The sequence below is a fragment of the Stegodyphus dumicola genome, chromosome 7, assembly GCF_044657685.1.
Source record: "Stegodyphus dumicola isolate Sdum_Otavi_A_Nest chromosome 7, ASM4465768v1".
In the NCBI taxonomy this organism is placed as follows: Eukaryota; Metazoa; Arthropoda; class Arachnida; order Araneae; family Eresidae; genus Stegodyphus; species Stegodyphus dumicola.
The window spans coordinates 94,409,035-94,431,555 of record NC_140774.1 but is presented as its reverse complement, the minus strand read 5'-3'; positions in this window follow the sequence as shown (position 1 = coordinate 94,431,555).

Genomic DNA, 22,521 nt, shown 5'->3' with positions numbered 1-22,521 from the left:
AGAGAAAAAAATTCTCACAAATTCCCTTTGTATATTAAAAAGTATTTCCTCAGAAAATAAGTATAAAAAAATGCAAGATTAATTTTTCACCATTATCGAAGCAATTCCTTAAAGAAACTGGAAATTTAAAGTATTTTACGTAGTTTCTCTTACTGATGTATTTCTGTATTCGGCACATATCTTGATTTAAGGTACGAGTAATATACAGCATATGTGTTAGTGTGCAAATTATAAAGTAGCCAAATAGGAGATAAAATACTATTTTAGCAACCAATATTGTGACGAAGATACCATAGGGAGAAAAACTAATTTCACTCGCTAAATTCAACGGAGGGGAGAATTAGCTTAAAAGAACCCAGTTAGAAGGCGGTCTCAAGCTAAGACCTAAATTCCTAGGACCTTATAAAGTCGTCAAGATTAAGCCACATGATCGATACGATGTAGCCAAAGTAGGATCTTATGAAGGACCTGAAGCAACTTCCACTTCGGCAGACCACATGAAGCTTTGGTCTGATGACATCGCAACTTGAAATCATTTTGCAAACTATTTTTCAAATGTTTTTTTTTATTATTATTATTATTTTTTGTTTTACAGATGTATTCCAGTGTTCGGAGGTCCTCACCTGTCGATGGCCGAGCATGTGGGAATCGTGCCTCGACGAAGCACCAGATGTCGCTATCTATCTCTACTCTGTATGAACTCTCCAGGTAAACACATCTTCACTTGGTTCGAGAAATCCGACAGAAGCGGTCTAACAGAACGCTCGCGAAGGAGCTACAACTTGGTCGCACGTAGGCGATCGGACTTGAAACTTATCTAAAGTGACCGCACGTAGGTGGTCAGCTGTGACTTTTACATCTCCATACTGGAACCAGTGTTGTGATTACTCTCCTAAACATATTTAATCCATTTGTACATACTCATTCCGTTTATCTTTTCTTCTATGAACCAGGAATAAAAACCTGATACTTTGAATCGTGAGTATGATCTCTGTTTGATGATAAGACGTCACCCTGACATTAATTTATGGCGCATAACATAATTTTTAATAATTTAATAATGACATAATTTTTATAATAATTATTGGTTATAGTGGTTAATTCAATATATTAGAATTATCTGAAATAAAAGTCAGCTTGAAAATTTAACATTTAGCTGTCAATATCTTTAAACTGCAAAGTGAAGAAGAAAAATTTCTTGTAGACATGTAAAATTTAGATTTAAAAAATGAATTAATTAATTTTTTTCCTTTGTTATTAGTCCAAAGGGATCTGAGTCCCGAAGGACTATTACTTTCGTTTTGGCATTTTGCGTCGGACTCCTATAAATGTCGGTTCACTTTTCAAACTGTTGCCACGAAATCTTAGAGTCCTGCATTATATTTAAAGAAAAATTTGCATAAATGTATGTATATTTCTCGCATTGTGATACAACAACGGTATCTAGAGCCATCCAGTTTTGAATGAGGTAATAATACTGCAAATATGGGCCTCTGAAATCCCAAATTTGAAATTTGGAATTTGTTTTATTATCGATTTCATATTTTGTAAAATTTTAACGAATTTTGAGTAACGAACTCGACGATTTAAAAGCGAGCGATGACAACACTCTACGGGGGGGGGACCTTTTTTGTCTCGAGCGCGTCGAACTCTGTATCGGAAATTCTAAAGATATGTTCATTTTAAAATTATTTTGCGACATTGCTATTGAACTGAATTCTATGGTTCAAGTGCAAAGAACATGATATTCAATAAATAAAGGTAACACACAAAATGTTAAAAAAAGGCCCTTTGGACGTACTTTAAAATCTGAAAAAAAATTGCAGAATTTTTATTATTGTTTATTGCGTTTCGATGCGTTTATTGCATATTGTTTTTTAAGGGATTTTTGAAGGGACACCAAACATTAAATTTAAAAACTGCACAGAATTTTACTCTGCAGAACAACTTTATCAAAAAAAATAATAATAATAAAAATGTATTACATATAAAACAAATTACAATCAAATAAGCAATATCCCTTAATAAAAATATTAATTATCCTAATAAATAAATTAATCAACTTTCCGTTGTCTTCTCTCGACAAACGTCCAGTATTCAAGAGAATCATTAAATTTAAAAACTGCACAAAATTATCGCTCTCATTTTTCCGAGTGGCAATAGTGCTGATATCGACAACAATGGAGACAGTGATATATCAGCAACAATGGGAACAGTGATATGTCAGAGTATCTAGTAAATAAAGTAAATAGAGCTTACATGTCCCTCTATAATCTCATAGGTAGGAAATCTAAACTTAGTTTTAAAAATTAAACGAACTCTGTACTTAGCGCTTATAAGACTTATTTTGATTATGCACCCCGTCTTGGGCCACTGCACTCAAGACTGAAAAAAGAAAAAGAGAACTTCCTAAAAAATAAAATAAAGCCATGATAGATGCACCATGGTTCGTGAGGAATACGATTATCTATGAAGACTTAAAAATTAAACCCATCTCGGAGCAGATATTAATGGAAACTTTTTTGAGAAAATGGAGAATTCACCAATTAACACTTCCACTTCGTACAAACTACGATCCTACGGCAGAAAGAGTCATGAAACGACCTCGGTCAATCCACCACAATGTAAAGTGGTAGCTGTAAATATGTACATAGTTTTTTATAATCTCGTATTTAATCCAAGAATTTACACAATTGTCAAGAACTATTAATTGTGTTAGTGAAAAATTAACTAAGCTTATGGACTTAGCGCCTGGTGGACAGGTAAAGACTTTTTAGTGTTATTTGTGTACAAAGTGTAAATATAGAACTCACCACGCCCACCACTGTGGATTCAACCGCATTGGATAGTACTGATCACGTGATAATATTCTCTCAGTAACCTAAACTTCGAAATTCTCAAAAGCAAGAAATCTTTCTTTCGGAAATCTTCACTAGGCAGATTTATGATTTTCAGTCGGGACTCCGAATTATTTCTACAAATGAAAAAATTGAAAAAAAATTTACGAAGTTAGTGTTAGTGTGCGCTATCTTGACTTGCCACCATAAGTTTTGATTGCCTGATCTCCCAGATTCTTATTTTCGCCTTCCGGCGTGATAATGCCCAAAAATTCTAATACCGTGAATGGCAGTATAGCATAGAATAGTTAGAATGATAAGGTTTAGACTCAATGAAGTTGATGCCTGTGAACAATCGCTGCATGCCATTTATCGATTTAATGCGATTTTATCAAAAAACATAAAATTAAAAAAAAAATTATATTCGAATTTTGAAAAAAATCGCTTTGAGGTGAACTGGCTCTTGTCTAAAATTTCACAGCCCTGGGTCTATTAGCATTACGCGCAGTACGAACAAATGACACAAACACAGACAGACTCTTCCTTTTATATATATAGATTATTGGTTTTTTTAGAATTTTAGCTTATCGGAAGTTGTTGTATAGTGTATAACGTTGTTGTTGTTGTGTAATGAGTTGTTTTGTATAGTGAGTAACGTTAAACCAGTTCTTTTCGATGACACACTAATAAATGTGGATAATTCACGAAAAATTTGTCTCCTGCACTGGATGGAGTTGTTTAATTGCTCTAAAAGAACAGATAAGCCTTAATTTGCTCTTCTGATTATGTCATTCCAGTTTCGAATAGTAAGATTCAACTGATTTTCTAGACGGACCCTCTAGTATAAAAAAGGTCTGCGGCTTGTTTCAGAATCATTCACTTCATAGCTGATGAATTCATTTGCGCTTTTGCGGCTGAGGATAATGGTTCGGTAAAACCACCGAAACTAGTCCTGTGAAAATTTGAAAATATAACGCTGAATTTTGTTGTTTGACTTCTAAATTAATAAACTATGTTTACTCTAAGTATAAAGTTGGTGTAAAAGATCAATTGGAAGCAATAGTAATATGAAAATATAACTGATTAATAGGATAAAAAAGTGAGTTTCTCAGAACAATTTTATAGCTGTAACGATGAGAATTGGGGTGCAGGCTCAGGTAAAGTAAAACTACATATTTATGCTTAGTTCTAACCCATTAAATTATGTCATACATAATTTTATATACATTTTAAGACATACAATAACACCCCGAAATTACTTAGATTATCTATCTAACATATGGTAAGATTTAGAATCAAAAACAGTACGTTTGAATTAATATTAAACTAATCCACAAATATAACAATTATAAATGCCATCCACTCTTCCTGTATTAAAATCTAACTAAAAAATAGATTATTAACATATAATGGACTGAGTCCTGAACTCAGTGAAATACACTCATGTCCATAAATTAAGGATAATGCAAAATCAGGCAAAGGAAGAGTTAGAAGCAAAACAAATTTGACATATTTGTGAAGCTTATTTATTAAACAAAAGGTAAAGAGAAAAAAAAGATGCTATATGTTTGATATTATTAAAAAAATTAGCGATTTTTTTTCCCTGGAGCAAATTACAAAAAAAACCTATTTACAAAAAAACAATATTACATGGTTGGTATGATTGTTAATACATTGTATGTCTCCCAGACTATGCAATACAGTCCGTACATGGCTATGTCCGTACTAGGCATGCTGAGTAATATGTCCGTAGTAGGCATGCTGAGTATCAAATTATCGATCTGATCTTGGGGATATTACACCACTCAAAAAGCAATGCTCTCCGAAGTTCTGATAGACATGTAGGAGGAGGTTGACGGGCTACAACTCGTCGGCCAAGCATGTCCCACACGTGCTCTCCTGGATTATAGTCCGGTGAGAATGCTGGCCAGTCCATACGGGTGATATCCTCCGATTAAAGGCATTCGCTTACGATGTTTCCATGGTGAGGACGGGCGTTGTCGTCCATAAACACAAATTGTGCGCCCACGGCGCCCCGAAACAAACGTACATGTTGTTCCAGAATGACGTCCCAATAGATTTGGCTTCTCATGGTTCCAATTTGAACATGCAGGTCAGTTCTGGAACCCAGAATAATTCCACTCCAAACGAGCACTCCTGCACCACCGTAACGGTGTTGTTCAATGATGTTTTCTTGGTGGTAACGGGTACCTGAAGCTCTCCATATGAAAGTCCGGCGAGAATCGGACTGGAAGCTAAACCTGGACTCGTCGGAAAACATCACACAAGCATACTGTTGAGGTGAGGTGTCCTCAATGCATGCTCTCTACTCCAGGCTAACCGCAGGCGACAGTGAGTTGCAGTAAGTGGAACGCATCTGACAGGTCTACGAATATATAGACCAATCTGCCCTAAGCGTCTGTACACGGTCTGCCTTGAAATTGTCGTACCAGTGGCTGAAGAGAGCTGACGAGACAGGTCTGAGGCTGTGCTCCGCCTGTTTCTTATGGCAGTAATTGCCAAATACCGGTCCTCATTCGGCGTTGTAACTCAGGGGCGACTTGTGCTGTAACGTCTACTCACATTACCATTATCTTGGAATCGTTGCCAAAGCCTGGAGATGACACTCTGGGCAATTCCAAGTTCGTCTGATACTTCCAATTGAGTACGCCCACATTCCAGACGGCCGATAATTCTACCACGTAAAAAATCATCCAAATGCGTCCTTTGTGTCATAACTATTCGGTTATTGCACTGAAATGCTTATAAAGCGCCTGCGAACAATTTTACTTCTTTGCCGGTATTCCTTATATATCGCTCTCTTACACTCTCGTTATTGTGACGTACCATCAGTGTCATCTGGTTACTTCCTGAAATTTGCATATGATTCTTGAAGATGTGTGTAGTGATTTTACAGGTGATATATTTATTTTAGAGTTCGATTTCCGCGTGACTCCGAATTATCCTTAATTTATGGACAGGAGTGTATTAAACTTGCATATACATGTATATCATTTAACAGAAAGACTGTGATGCATTATTTAGATTACGAAAAAGGACAAGAGGACTATTTGAGCAAGGGGATGAATGCCTTCATGGAAGTCACTCCATTTGCCTTCAGTACAAGGCAAACTGGCTTATATTCAAGCTACACCTAGGGAAACTACGAAATGGTGCATGTAGTCATCCCTTTCGCCGTGATTTGAGCTGTGTCGCATAATCAGTGTTCAACAATTTTACGCTTCCGCTATCTGGTGATCCTTTTCTTCAGCTTCGTAACCAAGGCTGTTCTCCGAAAAATATCCCAACTTAGGAAATGTTATTCAGTCACAGGATTAAATAATAGTTTTGAAGCAACTAAGATTATTATTTGTTAACAGCAAGTCTTCACTCTTTTCTTTATTCAGAGGTTCTTATCATCTTCGCTGCACACAAGCTAGTGGTCTTAACGGAGCCGGATTAAACGGTGCACCACCCCTTGTTGAATCGGTTGTCGTTCCCTCAGTCTCCTCTTCCAAAACCGTCATAACCACGTCGTTTCTGTTGGAATTGCTGCTGATCCACTAGGTCTTGCTGGACACAGAATCGCAGCTGTTTCTGTCGCTTACGGAAACGGAATAATCGGTAATGGTCTTCTCTGTGCCGGTGTTGTAAGCTACGGAACTGCTGCTACCCCCTCGAGCTTATGGCAACGGACTTCTCGGTTCGGGAGCTGGAAAAATCGCTCTTGGAGGACTTGCCAAAGCAATCTTGTAAATATCATGTACTGCTACTTCCTTTGCAAATATCGTGAATTAAATTATATTGACAAATTCTAAAATAAACTACATAGAAATAATAATAAATTGGTTTGATGAGAAAATTTAATAGAACTATTCACTAATAATCACAGCTGAAAGTTACTGCGTTGAAGATAACTGGAAATCGCGAACACACTACTAGATGTAACTTTTGAGAAATCGCTGCCCAGTAAAGTGTTTAGTGATTCTGACTGCCGTACCGAAGGGTCCAGGTTCGAATCCCGGAGATGGCATGGATGCAATTTGTGCGTCTTTTCATAGGAGGCAACGGGGGCCGCCTACTGGGTGCCTTCATAGTAAATTGACCCCCGCTCCTGGCCTTAGTAATGCCCACAGCATAAAAATAGCTAGTACCCGCCAATTAAAAAATAAAAATAATAAAAACAAACTTTTGAAGAATCACAAAACCTTGATAATCCGACATATCCTTATTACTTGTTAATTACTCTATTAAAACACAGGCCATGGCACAGCCCAATAGGGATAATCTACAGCCCAAAATTTTAATTAGGACGCATTGCATTTTTGACACATTGGCCGGCCCGGGTTTCCCAAAAGAAAGATCAGATTTCTGGAAAACTGCCATGAGAAAGAGGTATTTTTTTATTATTATTTTAGTGGCAAAATGCCCCTAGTATTTCATACCTGGATTTATGTACTTGTAAAATACATTGCCTTAATTTCTTCGAGATATTTCAGGATGCACTCGTACACGTTCTTTCAGACACCACAAAAGACATTCTAGGCCGCATATATAGACTTGCCGGTCAGCATATTTCACAAGTGCACATCAGCATAGACACCGAGGGAGGGGTTTCGAAAATGGACCAATGAACTTCAATTGCTCTTGTGACGCTAAATCTTCGTGCATGTGAGCATTTATGTTTTAATTTGTGTTTGCTTCGCAGTTATAAATGTATGGCGTAATAGTAGAAAATCCCGTAGTGCTTTCATTTTAGGATTTTTCACGTATTAATATTTGGATTCATGTTCATGGCATATTATCGCTCTTTACATCGAGAAAATGACTCAAGCTACAATTAGCCTCGAATATTATGCATTTACTAACAGCGTGAAGTTTTTTTTTTTTTTTTTTAATTCAGCTGAGAAGGATTAGAAGTGTTACAATGAATCTAGCGTTTTCTTATTTCAGTGCTTGCATTCTTTTGATTTTGAAAGTATAAGATGCAGAATACATATGGTGTATAACACGATTATATCCATTGTTAAACAATATATCTGAATAAATTTAATACATTCATTGTGAATCAGATAAATTCATTCTGTTTGATGAGCATTGCTTCTGTAGACAGTATATTTAAAGGTAAGAACTTATTAAATGTGAAATTTAACATACTAAATATATACGAATGCAAATTAGTAAAGTTTACTTTGAATAAAATTCTGCATTGGTTGTTATAGAACATCATTTTATACAAACTGCAATAAAAAGGGCTGACTTCTATTTACATAATATATAATTGGTGAAAATATTTTTCCTCTATTCATAGTTTTAGCATTTTTAGCATATGTTTATCACATATTTAGTTCTTCGTGTTATTTACCACTTATTAAGTAATACTTCACATGGATATTTTTGCGGGGTTTCCAACATTTATTTCAAATTCTTTCAACCAGGTAGTGAAATCTTCACAACTGCTTATATTTGATCTAACTTTCGCAATGAACATTTTCAGAAGAAATCGACGATACTTTAATTATTTTGTACAGAAAATTGCGAGGGAAACCATATTAAAGCACGCGAAAGGTCATGTGACATGACAGAAATATTACTGGATACTCATTGGTCCATCCTAGAAGCCACTCCTACGGTGGCTACACAGATGTGCACTTGTGAAATATGCGATCCGGAAGGTATATGTTATTTGAAAAGTGGTCTTCGAATGAGAAAAAGCTAGACACTATATTATAGTACGGAGTGTTGAGGACAAACATTAAAACATATAGTAAAATGTCCAAAATACGAAATTACCTCAACCTTTAGGATAATTAATTAGAACTAAAAAACAAAATTAAAAAAATACACGCCTTTCTACTGTCTCCTTCTCCCCTCCCAAAGAAACGTTTCACAAGTACTTTGCCTCTCAAATACATTTTTATGGCACAATTCCACATTCATTTTCCAAGAAGAAAGGAAGAAACTAAATGCAGAGAAAATGCGATATATTATTGGCCTCTACAGAGAATTTAGCTGAACCGAAAGTAGAAATTGTGTTTCGTCTCAAAACGAAAGCCTACAACAGACGCAGCTGCGTAAGGGAAATTTTCATTAAACGCTAGTTAGATGCACACATGAAATGGCTCTACTGAAGATTAAATGAATATGAGTTTTAATCAGTTAAGCTGAAAAATCAGCATTGCTTAATATTTACTGTTTGTTCCAGGGAAAAGATGGCACATATGAAGAATTATACAAAGTGAAATGAAGAAAAGTAAATGATGCAAAATCTTAGTTCTGATCCCAAGTAGCACACGACGTTGCAAATTGGTCCGAGAGGTTGCAAAGTGGTCGTGGTAACTTTTACGTCGTCTTTACAACGTTGCGAAGACACAAAATATTTGCCGTTGCATCTTGACAACTTGTCGACGTCGCTGAAACGTCATGATATGACCGCTTTTAGACGTGGTCGTATCAGCATTTTTTTCATAGTTCATCAGAATTACTTTTAGAATGAAAAGAGACTAAATCTGCCCTTTCAAGAATCTGAAGTCCGCATAAGATTTACTTAGCAATGTTTCATTACTTTATTTCATCTAACTATATTAATCGAAGGTAGATTCATTTAATGGAATATAAATTTAATATAAATACTTTTGATTTATTAAATTTAATTAGTACTAAAAATACGTGCTAAATTATTGTTTAACATTTTGTTAAAATAATTAATAGTTAAAATATTTTTTATAAATATTATAGCAAAATATTTTTAAATGAAACTAATCTATAAAGTAAGTTATTAAGTTATGCATTTTATATATTTTAAAAAAAATCATATTTCCTAAATCAATGCAAATCACATGTTAGCAATTATTTCACTAATGAAATATGACTTTATTTATTAATTTTGAAGTAAGGACGAATTTATTTGAATTAATATGGTGGCATTATATGAAACATTATACAGAGCAAAAAGTACAGTTTTCGCGAAGATATGATTGTGCGTGAAGATGTATTCACAGATAAAAATGGAGCGATTTTAAGAATTCCGAGAAAACGTCCAATGTTAAAAGACAATTCATATTTAACGACTGTCCAATATGTGTGTGTGTGTGTGTGTGTGTGTGTGTTTATGACAAAGCTTCGAGGGCTATCTGCCTAAGGGTAGGGATGCTTTTGTGGAGGACTTTCTAAGGGAAAATGGCTCGTATACACGTTACACATGGGGAAAACTACGAAAATGCCCATGCAGCCAGCCCGTTCGCGGGATTCGAACCTCGGACCAAACTTACCAGTGTTCAGCGACTTTACCGTTCGGCCGCTGGTAGACTCTAATATATATGACGAAAAACTCATCGACAGTCAGGAGAAGCAGAACGGTACATTATTTACTGTATGCTTATATAAACGAAAATCTCGAGATCTGCGCGCTTTGGCTAACTGCCAAATTCGAACAAGTAACTGAGCAATTAATTGAGATTCTAGCAGTTCTTTCAAACAATTTGGTAAAGATGCCATCAGTAAGGTGTTTGAAAAGATCGACTTCATGTTTGAAATTGAATCAAGCAATGACTGATATAAAAATTATTGCTTATATTAAAAGTAAATGTAATGCACTGTCAATCAAAGAATGCATTGCGAATCTTCTCATTGTTCTGTATGTAGTTACTTCAATTGCCTTCAGCGAGTGAAATTCCATTGCTCTGAGCTCCTGTTTGAAAGCCTCTGAATTGAGGAGAAATCATCGTTAGTGAGGAGAAATTATTGTGCTTATTTTGCTTGTGAATATCTGCTCTACAACAAATGCTAATTGTGAATGTAGTGTTTGTGAAATAGTGTTGTTTTTTGGTGTTTTATGCGTTTCGGGTGATTAAAAAGTGATATGGTGTTGTTCTCCAATCGCTGTGGTTTCAATGGTGTAATATTTGGATACCCTTATTAGCTTTGTGCTTCGGTTATAACGTCCTAAGTGCTTTATCATATATCATTCATATTAATCGATTATTGTGTTGGTGCTCAGAATTAATTCATATAAAACCAAAAATAACACACAAAGGTAAGACGTTTTCTGGTTTTGCTGAAAATGCAATCAATGCAGAAGCAACAACAGTTCAAGCTGTTATGGTATGTTCATTATTTTCAAAATACAAAGAAATAATTGGACTGGTATCAGTATTTAATATGACTGCTGAAGATAAATTTGAAGCAATACATTAAAATTAATAATAATGCACATTCTATATTGTTGTCTTATGTATAGTATGCAGAAAAGGTTAATGATTTTAAACAGTGCATGACATGTATGATCAAAAAACTAGTATTAAGGAGATAGCATATCTATGAAATATTTTAATCTATAATTATGTGACATTTAATTGTGTAATATTAAAAAACACTAAATACTTTTTATTGATTGTAAATTGCAGTTTTATTACATTTCGTTTGGTATCTATTCTTCCAAACACTGTGTAATTCGCGTTTTTTTTTTTTTTTTTTTTTTTTTTTAATATTGCCGTTTTGTATGTTTATTGATTATCTTAATTAATGACTGTTGGAAATTAGGTTTCATTTTTTATTAAATTTAAGTATATTCTTTTTTTTTCGCTTACTTTTTATGTGCTTGTGATAACAAAGAAATTCATAATAAATAGAAACAAAAAGGTTCATCCTGTGCTATTTAACAAAGAGCTTACTTTAACATACTTAGCTTACTATCGTATACTATATTATTTAAATTATTTCTGTTCAGTAACAAAAGGAAAGTTATTGACTATAAAATGTGAATGAAATAATCATCGTAATCTACCACTATTCTAAAATGTAGAATTTAAAAATAAGTAACTACATTAACATGTGATCGAAAGAAATGGTTGGTTGGTTGGTTGACTTTTAATGGCACAAAAGCTTGAAGGTTATTATGCGCCAGACAAATGATAAATAAAATCCAAAAGACTATGTTTTTCGCTGAGAGAACGCGAAGCTGCGTGGTGAATTCTTCGACTCGCGTTTGTTTACTTCGGCGAAGTGCAACGTGTTAAAGTGCGGGTTTTCTTCCCGTATTGTGGTGTTTAATTTGTGCTTTAAATAAAGCTAGTAACAGAGTGTCTTGTTCTCCTGGTTTTGTTTTTTCAGTGAAGTTTCAGGTAGGAGAATTTTCCTTTTCATTTTCCTTTTGCGCTCTGACACAAGTGTGATGAAGCAGGATGGAATGGAGCTCTGACCTGGACTGTCAGTACAAACCGCCCATATCGTCAGAGCGTTTATTAAAAATTTGTCATGAAAAAGGAATAAGGAATTACACTGTTTTTCTTAAAGGTATAGAGAAGAATATTAACGTAAACAATCCTAAAATTTTGAAAGATGAGATATCTAGCAAAGTGGCTTTAGTCAAAAATATTGACTTCATTAAAATTATAAGAGATGGAAGGCTTCTAATAAATACCTCGGTGGCTGAATGTGCATGGCAAGTTTTAAACATATTTGAATTGCATAATGTTAAGGTCTCCTCGATGCTTGCCGTGTCTGAATTGACAAGTAAATTTTTTCTATCATCCATTCCAGTAGAAGTTGAGCTCTCTGAGCTAGCTAACGAGTTGAATCATAATAATGAGATTGAAGTATTGAATTTAAGAAGATTTTTAGCGAAAAGTTCTGACAGTAATAAGAAACCTTCAGAAAGAGTACTTGTTACGATTGCAGGACACCACTTGCCAGAATATGTAAAAATATGGTTGACAAGACATAGGATCACAAGGTTCTACGACAATCCAAGGCAATGTCCTCAATGTCTGAGGTTTGGTCACGGGATTAAAAGCTGCAGAGGATTAGTCAGATGCAGCAAATGTAGCGAAAATCACACCAGGGCACAGTGCCAAAGCGAGCAGATCAAGTGTGCATTGTGCAGTAACTCACATGAAGCATCCTCGAAGAATTGTCCCAAATACATCGAAGAGGGCAATATTCTCAAATATAGTGCTGACCATCATGTTCAGGTAGTAGAAGCAAGGGAGGCTGTAGCAAGCAAAAATTCCTATGCGAAGGTAGCAGGAGCTCACGTGTCTACTCCTGCAAAGGAAGATTTCCTGAAAGTCATGACTCCAATAATAGCTACGCTGCAAGGATATTTTGAAAGTGCGTTAAAACAGCAGGCTGACTACTTCGAAAAAATCTTAGCAGGATTGGATCAAAAATATGAAAGCATGTTCAGCAAGCTCGATACAAAGTTGAGCGAGATATCAGAATGCACTAGAGATAAGCATATTGGGAAAATAGCTCTTGAGTCTGACAGTGACCTGGACTTGGATAAGCATAATACGGAAGTAGAAGTAGCAAGAAGTAAGGGCAAGAAGCCCCATTCTAAATCAGAACCTATAACAAGGGAAGCCTGCATTCAAAGCAAGTTTGACATGAGCATACCAAAAAAGTCTGGCCAAGGTTAGAAACCGAGACTATACTCATGAAATAATTTTTTTCCCTTCCTGCTTCTCTTTTTGCTTCCTTTTCTCATCTAGTTCGATGGGACCTACGTTTTGTTCATGGAATGCAAGAAGTATCTCCAACAAAAGAAACTTTATTATTAGCAGGAAAGAATTCTTCTGCGACGTGTTAATTATTCAGGAGACCTGGCTTTCTAATTTAGACGATTTTTGCTTACCCGAAAAAGTTATTTTTCGTAAAGATACTCGTAGATTAAGCACCTACCAAGGCGGGGGTCTAATGATTGCCATCAAGAAACAGTGGGCAAGCTTATTTGTACAAGATAGCAGTTATGATTTAGCGGGAGGGGAAATTATGAGAGTAGATTTCCGTGCAAATAGTTACGATATTTCAGTGATCAATGTCTACCTTCCCAATGGCCAGTTCAGCGTGAAAGAGTGGGATAAAGTTCTGGCTACGTTGCCCGGCAAGTTTATTATCTTAGGAGACTTCAACTGTCACAACCCGGCTTGGGGGTCAAGTAGGATGTCAGCAGGGGGTAAAGTGCTTTTGGAGTGGTGTAACAACAACAACCTTTGCATTCTAAATATAGGGAAGCCCACTCATGTAAGCCCTGGAGGAATTGAATCGTGCATTGACATCGCTTTGTGCTCTGCCGAGCTTTATGAACAATTGAAATGGGAAGTTTCTCCTGATCCCTTTAGCAGTGACCACTACCCCATAAAAATTAATTTTGCAAATGATAACAACGCCTCAGCTGCCGGCAACCAGAGAATAATCGTTCGCCATGACTGGAAGAAATTCGCTACAGAAAGCAGTAACAGATTCAGGGCTTTGCGCCCTGAAGAAAGGAACCTGGAAAATTTCAACCGCATCTTGAGCGCCACGAAAAAGGAGAACCTCAAAAAAATTGAGATTCAACGCAAAAACAGCCCGTGGTGGGACACAGAATGTAACTTCATTCTTGGCCAGAAAAGGAAATGTCTTAGACTCGCTAAAGCTCATCTTTCAAGAGCCTACTGGATCTCTTACAAGAAATGGAATGCTTACCTTAAGAAGGTCATTAATATCAAGAGAAGGCTTCATTGGGAAAAAATTAGTAGTCATTCCAGAAAGGACGGCAATTTATTTAGGATAGTTAAAAATACTCAGAATAACAAAAGTCAGGTCCAGTTCTCTAACAATATCTTAAAGTACCAGAATGGCCACGCCTGGTCACCTGAAGAGCAAAGTGTAGTTTTTGCTAAGTATTATTGAAGATTCACTATTCAAAACTTCATTCCCCTGGATTTCAGTGACGAAGAGAGTAGCTGTATTAATAACCCCTTCTCAGGTTTTGAGCTCGATAAAGCTATCAGGAGCCTCAAAAACTCTGCTCCGGGACAAGATGACCTTACAAGATATGCTATTACAGTTTTAGCTGATGATTGCAAGTATGCACTCCTCGAGGCCTACAACAAGTCATGGAATCTGGGTCTTATCCCTAAGAATTGGAAAGAAGCTATTGTTATTCAGTTTTTGAAACCTGGGGGTGACAGTGCGCTGGTTTCTAGCTACAGACCTATTTCTCTAACGCAAATTCTTGCCAAAGTCATGGAAAGGATGATTCTCAATAGATTACTTCCGAGGATCCAGCAAAGTAAAAGACTCTCTAAAATGCATTACGGCTTTACTCCAAATAGAAGTTGCCTGGTCTTGCTTAACAAATTGTTCAGTAGTATCCTGCACCACAGGAAGCAAAGGAAAGTTGTTCAACTGGTGGCTCTTGATCTCAAAGCTGCATTTGATTCAGTTTGGGATGATGGCCTGCTCTATAAAATCATGCAATTCGGAGTTAAAGGGAATAGTATCCTGTGGATTGCCAATTTCTTAAACCAGAGAACTATTAGAGTAAAGTGGAGAGGGGTTCTTTCAAGAAGCTATGATACTATCAGCGGTGTTCCTCAGGGCTGCATTTTGTCTCCCATTTTTTTTCACAATTTTCATGCACGATATCTATGAAATTATCCCGGCTAATGTTGACTGCTACGTGTATGCGGACGACATATTCCTCTACAGTGCAGATGTCTCACCCTCCAAGGTAGTCAGTAATTTGCAGCGTGCGCTGTTTAAAGTGCATAGATGGACTAAAGAGTGGAACTTGTGCATTTCTCCAGAGAAAAGTAAATCGATTATTTTCGGCGGGACAAGGAGTAGTGAAGAGAATCTTTTGAAGCTTGATGGTGTTAGCATCCCTACGGAGGATCATATTAAAATTCTGGGCATGTGGTTTGACAATAAATTGAGCTGGAACGTCCATGTTAATAAAATAGTACCGAAACTGGAAAGAATGCTGAATGCTTTTAAATTTATCGCGAGCCCCAGGTGGGGTGCTAGAAAAGTGGATCTCGTCAATGTTGCAAATGCTACAATAAGAGGAAGAATAGAATACGGCAGCTGACTCCTTTTGTCTACCTCTCAACAAAATAAGAAAAAGCTCGAAATAGTTTATAATCACGCTTTAAGACTTGCTATAGGGGCGCCTATCAGCACTCCTCTCCCGCTGTTATATGTTGAAGCAGGGGTGTTTGCTTTAGATACAAGAAGATGCATCACCGCAAAGAAGTTCCTAATAAAAAATATCACTCTGTCAGCAGCCTCTCCTATTGCGGATAATCTGAAAAATTGCTTGCAAAGCCGCAAGTACAAGTGGAGCAAATTACGTAAGCCCATTAGCCAGTGCGTTAAAGATAAGCTAAGCAATCTCGATCTAGATCTCAGTAATTGCATTACTTTTAACAATGAACTAGATTTTTCTGAAGAAGTTAAGTGCTGTTTCAAAACAAATGAGTATGAGTTCCAGAATAAAAATCTTTCGGATGTGGATATACAGCAATTTTTCCGTTCTATTATTAATGATTACGTGAATCAAGGGTTTAAAATCTATGCTACAGACGCTTCCAAGTCCGATACAGGGGTTGGCATTGCGGCTGTAGATCGTACCTCAGCAATTGTCAGTCAGCGCATTGACAATAGAAACTCCATCTTTTCAGCTGAGGCTTGGGCCATTTGTAAGCTTCTTGAGATACTGAATCCTCGAGATAAGATCGCTATCCTTACAGATAGCAATTCTGTCGTCAGCGCGTTGAGCTGTGTTCATAGGAGATCCAACTCTCTCATTCTTAAGCTCTCCGAGCGGATTAAGTCTTTTCATTACCTCACAGTCATCTGGGTTCCTGGCCATAAGGGCATAGGGTTCAATGAAAGAGCGGATAAAGTTGCGAAAAGAAGAAATATTAATAACTTGGGGGATATTTCAGCAGAGGATGCGTGTAGGTTTATCGAGAATACTATTAAGAAAGAGCAAGTCGACAGCTGGCGGACTTCTTACACCGGCCGCAGATTCAGCTACTGTGAGTGGAGTAAGGGTTTAAACATCGACAGGAAAATGGAAGTTGCAATCAGTAAAACAAGATTGCAAATGTTGGACACGACTCAACTGTTGCACAGGTATCGTAGAGCGAATTCGCCATTTTGTGACTCATGTTATACGATTGACAGTACTGAACGTGCAATTATTCACTGCACAAAGTACGATAGCGCCAGAAACATTATGCTCAAGAAAATGAAAATCAGCAATATTGACTTCTTAGCTGATCTTTTAAATCATTGTAATAAGAAACCTTGGAGGTATTATTTTTTAGGCAAATTTGTCATCAAATACATCTTAAAGAATTCTTAAGCACTTTTAGTGTACGGGTTTGATTTTCGGACTGACGTTCCCCCCTGAATTGGAGGGAATGCGTCCTAGTGGTATAACTTGTAAATAATGCTATTTTGAGTTGGAGCATAAGGCGCCAAAGGGAAGCCAAGCTTCAAGAAGAAGAAGAAGAAGAAAATCCAAAATACACAAACACTATGCATCAGATGAATTGTTGAAATCAACCTGTAATGCTGATGAAGGCATGGAGAAATGACTGAGAAATGCTCTAGCAAGAAGTAGAGCAGGATAAAAGAAAAAGAATAAAACTTCTAATCATATGGTAAAAGGAGATGTCTATTGAGGTTAAGAGATTTTATGAGGTTTCTTCCAGTGAGATCTGTTAAGTTAACATTCGCAAAGTTAAAATAATATTCACGTTTCTGATTAAAAGCAGGACAGCAGGTTAAAATGTGATTGACTGAAATGGGAATGTTGCAAGTGCCACAAATAGGCTCATTATCTCCTTTCAAGAGATACTGACGTGTCAGTAGTCTGCAGTAACCAATTCGTAGGCGAGTCAGTAGTACACCTTCTTTTCAACTCCCAATACTCCAAATTGGGTTTTACCAATTAATTAATTTGTTCAGAGTCTGGCATTCCCAGAGTTCTTGTCACCTGGACAAGATCTTTGTTCTGATGTAATTCTGTATGTCTGTAAAAGGAACATCATTTTCAGAGGTAATATCAGCAGATTTTGCTGCGACATCGGCGAGTTCATTGCCTTTGATGCCAGCATGTCTAGGCACCCAGCAGTATACAATAGAAAAACGTGCGTTTCTCAGACGGAAGTGTGCCTTTAAAATTTCTAAGACCAAAGGGTGGCTGGTATTTGTATTTATTGATTCAAGAGCATTCAGAGAGTCAGAGTAGATGATGAACTTTCTGCTATTCTGCCTAGAGATAAAGATTAAGGAATTCAAAATGGCAAAAGTTTCTGCATTAAAGACATATGCAGCCTTATGAAGTTTACTACACTTGATTTGATTTCTTTATCACAAACAAAAGCTGCCCCAATATGATCATGATTCTTTGAGCCATCAGTAAAAATTGCTTTATAGTTAGAATAACTGCTTCTATGCTCCAGGAAAATTTGTTGATATTGGACATCATTGGTAATGCTCTTCTTTAGTTCTCCAAAACACAGGGACCGAAAGAAATGGTGTTAAGAAACATCAGCATTACTAGTAAATACTGCAATCCATAATAATTGCTTACTATTTAAAAAAACACAAATAATTTTTTATTAATTGGAAATTTTAGTTCTGTTACCTTCCTTCTGCTATTTATATTTTCAAACACTACTAATTCATGTCTTTTCTTAAATAGTGCTGTCATATATGTATTTTGTTAGGTTATTATTTCATTTTAGATATGAATATGAGAAGTTATTAGATTTAGGTATATTTGTATGAAATCTTTTTGACCACATTTATTAACTACTTTATACGGTCTTTCATTTGCATATCTTAGAGGTATAGAAGTTAATGGTTATATTTTTTACTGTGAAACGCGAATAAATTTATACTTGAGTTCAGGTAAAATACCGATAGCGTTACCTTAAGAACCACTTCCTAATTTATCATGGCAGGGACAATTTTCAAGGTCTCAGATTTAACAGAAATAAATGTGATAATGCTGTTATCAGAAAAGCTCTTTTTTATTTATTTATTTATTTATTATTTTTTTTTAATTTTTATTTTTTTTTATCCACATATATATCTTTACTTTTATTTATGTCTAATTGAGTTTTATTTACTTAAAACCTTCTATTATTGTTATATATTTATAATAACCCCTTTCATAATTACTCTCACTTAAAGAAAAAAAATGATGAAATCTTAAATAACCGTAACTTCGAATTTAAGTTATTTAAAAAATATATTTTAAAGTACTGAAAATAATTAAGGTTATTATTAATTATGCATATTTAGTCTAAAGAAAAATTTAAAAACTATAGTTTAAAGTACTGAAAATAATTAAAGCTATTATTAATTATGCATATTTAATGTAAAGAGAAAAAATTGTATTATCTTCTGGTTTTCAGAAAATGATAAAATGTTTAAACTTTAAAAAAAATACAAGGAATACAAAATTTTAAAAAAGAAGAAAAATATGTTACTTATTAAGCTTATTTTTCTGCATAAATCAATATGTAACACAAGGACATAATAACGACATTTTCACAACTGTTGCAAAAAGGTGGAATTTTGCGGCGTCGTTAAGACGTCGTGAAACGATGCTTTCACAACCAAAATATCACCTGCGAAAGACGCAATAACGACGTCTATGCGACAAAGACTTCATCTTCAAAAACGTAATAAAGGCGTCTTTGCAACGGTTGCAAAACAGTGGAGTTTCGCGGACATCTGGGCATCTTAAAGACAACATATTGCAACGTTTTTTGCAACACGACTCGCGACCAGTTTGCAACGTCGTTATGACGTTGCCGTGTTACTTGGGATGCCATTAAAAGAGAAGAAATGCTCCTACACTGCATGATTTTTCATTTTTCCTTGAAAAATCACATGTCTATACTTGAATATAATGTGAAAGCATGAAAAAAATATTTTTTTTTAAATTAACTTTAAATAGTCACTGCTTTTTAATGAGATACATTCCGCTGACTTTATAGATCACGTGACAATGCAGATGACCTCGGAGATCACGTGACTTATGTACAGTAATGCAAAAAAGTAAGGTCATTCTTCCTCTTCTTCTCTTGCGGAATGTATCTCATTAAATACTAATTTATTGCCAAATGGTAACAACGTGCAGTTAAACATAATAAGTAAAAAAAAAATTAAACTATTCAAAATGTCTGCACCATACATTCAACAGAGAAAAACTGCTTTAAATGATAGTCTCTAAACACAGTTTCTCTCTTTGTAAAAACATAAACGAACTGACATTTGGTGCACTGTACTCTAGTAAATCCTTTGCAACTCAACATTTTGCATCATTGTTTATTTGTACAGTACCAATGATATGAATGATGAACCAGATATTAGTACCAATGATAAATTCTGTCAAATACATATAACATCTTTTGGAGATTCTCATGAGCAAGATTTTTTGCTTGTTTTCCAATTATTTCTTCCTCTGTGGTTGATGGCCTCCCTTTTTTTTAGAGATTTTGTTTCTCCATGTAAACAAAGTTTGTGTTAACTGCAATCTAAAATTAATAAGTTTTATAGGCTTTTCAGTACTGAACTTTTGTTTGTGCACTCGCTTATACAACCAAGAATTGATAATTGCTAGGACTAACAGATGGTAGAACGACCGAAAATACTACTTTTTGCTTAGCATGATTATTTCATACCTTCCAAGTATCAAATAAGTCCACACCTCCCACGTGCTTATTATTATAACGTGAGGATAGTTTACTTTCACATGACACTTTTCTTTCCTGTCAAAGCACTGTGCTTCACTTACTAGTACCAGCAAATGTGAACAGCATTTATGACGTTTTTGTTATCTTTCCATGACACATCTGACAGTTCACAATCATCATATTCAGCCACAAACTCGGCGACAGATCCACGAACCTACAGCTTCAGTTCCTTATCAGTTGAGAGTTTGCAGGCTGGAATTCTATTTCTTCTAATAGTTCCAAAACATAAAATTCCTTTTTTTTCTTCAAATATGCTTGTAAAGGAACAGACGTGTAATAATTATCATAATAAAGTTTGTGATTAACATTTTCTTGAACAGGACAAGTTAATCTAATAACTATGTTACTATTAGCTCCTAAATAAAACTCTTGAAAAAAAAAGTTACACTATGTCCTTTGCCACCAAAAATCTCGAAATTGTATGCAAATCCTGATCTTCCACTAAAAATGAAAAGTTTGTAACAATATTTATTGGGCTTATCAGGCATATACAGTTTTAAATGGTGTCTATGTTTAGTAGCACACATTTTTTCATCGACATACAAGGATTCTTCCATAGCAATGGAAAGAAAAAATTTTTGAAGTTGATTAATCAAAGGTCTCAGTTTGTTAAATTTATACTGGTCTCCTTGCAAATCAGTTGAAAATGCATTATTATCATTGGAATGATATCTTCTAAATGTTTTTAAATCTTATTATCTTCTAAATTTTTTTAATTCGTTAACTGCCATAGAATTTTTTATGAGAGATATTTCAACAACAAACCTTGTTGTTGGATAAGGCTTTGATATTTGTCACTGAACTTAAAATACAAATTCTCTAATACTCTCTTTTGATGCTGTTACGTTGATGGGTTTTTTTCAAATTGACTGCTGTAGACTATATAAAATAGTTTGTTCGGTAATAAAAGTTCTCACTTCAGGAGGGGAAAATATGAAAAAAAAAAAAAAAATCTTTCCAAATTCAAAATATTTTGTGTTAGCTGTGTATCTCCACTGAAATTATGAATTCAGGATTTATTTTCAAAGACTTTTTCCTCCATTCAAGTTTAATTTTTTTCTTTTCAGCATTGTTAGTTTTTTTTCTCTGATGTCTCGTTACCTGAAGTTGAACTTTCATACTGAATATTCTATTCATTTCCAGAAAATTCTAGATAGTTTTCCCACTCAGAACTATCCTCTTAATTTCTATTAAAGAGAACATTAGGAATAAATGTAGGATCTTCATCACTATTATCCAAAGTTTCATTGCTTCCACTTGAAAGAGCATTCCATATTTCCTCTGTCAATGATTTCTTTTTACCATCTGTATCAACAAACAAACCTATTTGCTTCCATTATTTAAACTTATTTAATTTTAAAAAAAGAAATAAATTACTTCCAATCCTATCAAAAACACTCATAATTAAAACAGAAAAAAGGAACAAACAACAAGCTGCATGAACAAAGGAAAGAAAAAAATCTAGAGGAAGAAATATAAACAAAGCATGCTTTCTGAACTACAGTACTGAGTTGAACTGTTCACTGCATCCTTCCCACATAATGTTGCCAAATGGCTAGAGATATATATTATGGCCTAATTTTTTTAATGTTAGCTTTTACATAAGAAGACTGTTAAATGGAAGATAAATGTTACTTTTATGCATATGATTATTTTAGTGTTCATAGAAAAACATTTACCGTATTTGAAGGCATATAAGACGCACTTCTTTTCCTAAATTTGGTCTCAAAAAACGTTACCTGCGTCTTATACGTGAAGGACACATGTTAACTTTCAATACTGAATGCTATTTTTAGCCCGGATAAAGGTCTAGACACACATAACTTTTTCTACATCTAAACTACATGTATGTGGCCTTCTAAATAAGGGTGCGTCTTATATGCCAGTGCGTCTTATATGCCGTCAAATATAGTAATTCTAAATAGCACTTGCTAAAATTGGTCATTCAAATTATTTGAAATGTCTATCCCATGATCTAATTTACTGTTGCATTACAGGTAAACAGCCATTTCTTGAGAATAAAAAAGTTAAAATTCAATTAAAGATGTCCAAAACTTGCTCTTGATGCACAGTGTTGGCTCAATTTTGCTGGTCATTAAGAAGACAAATCACCTGTGTAGCCATTTGGCAACATG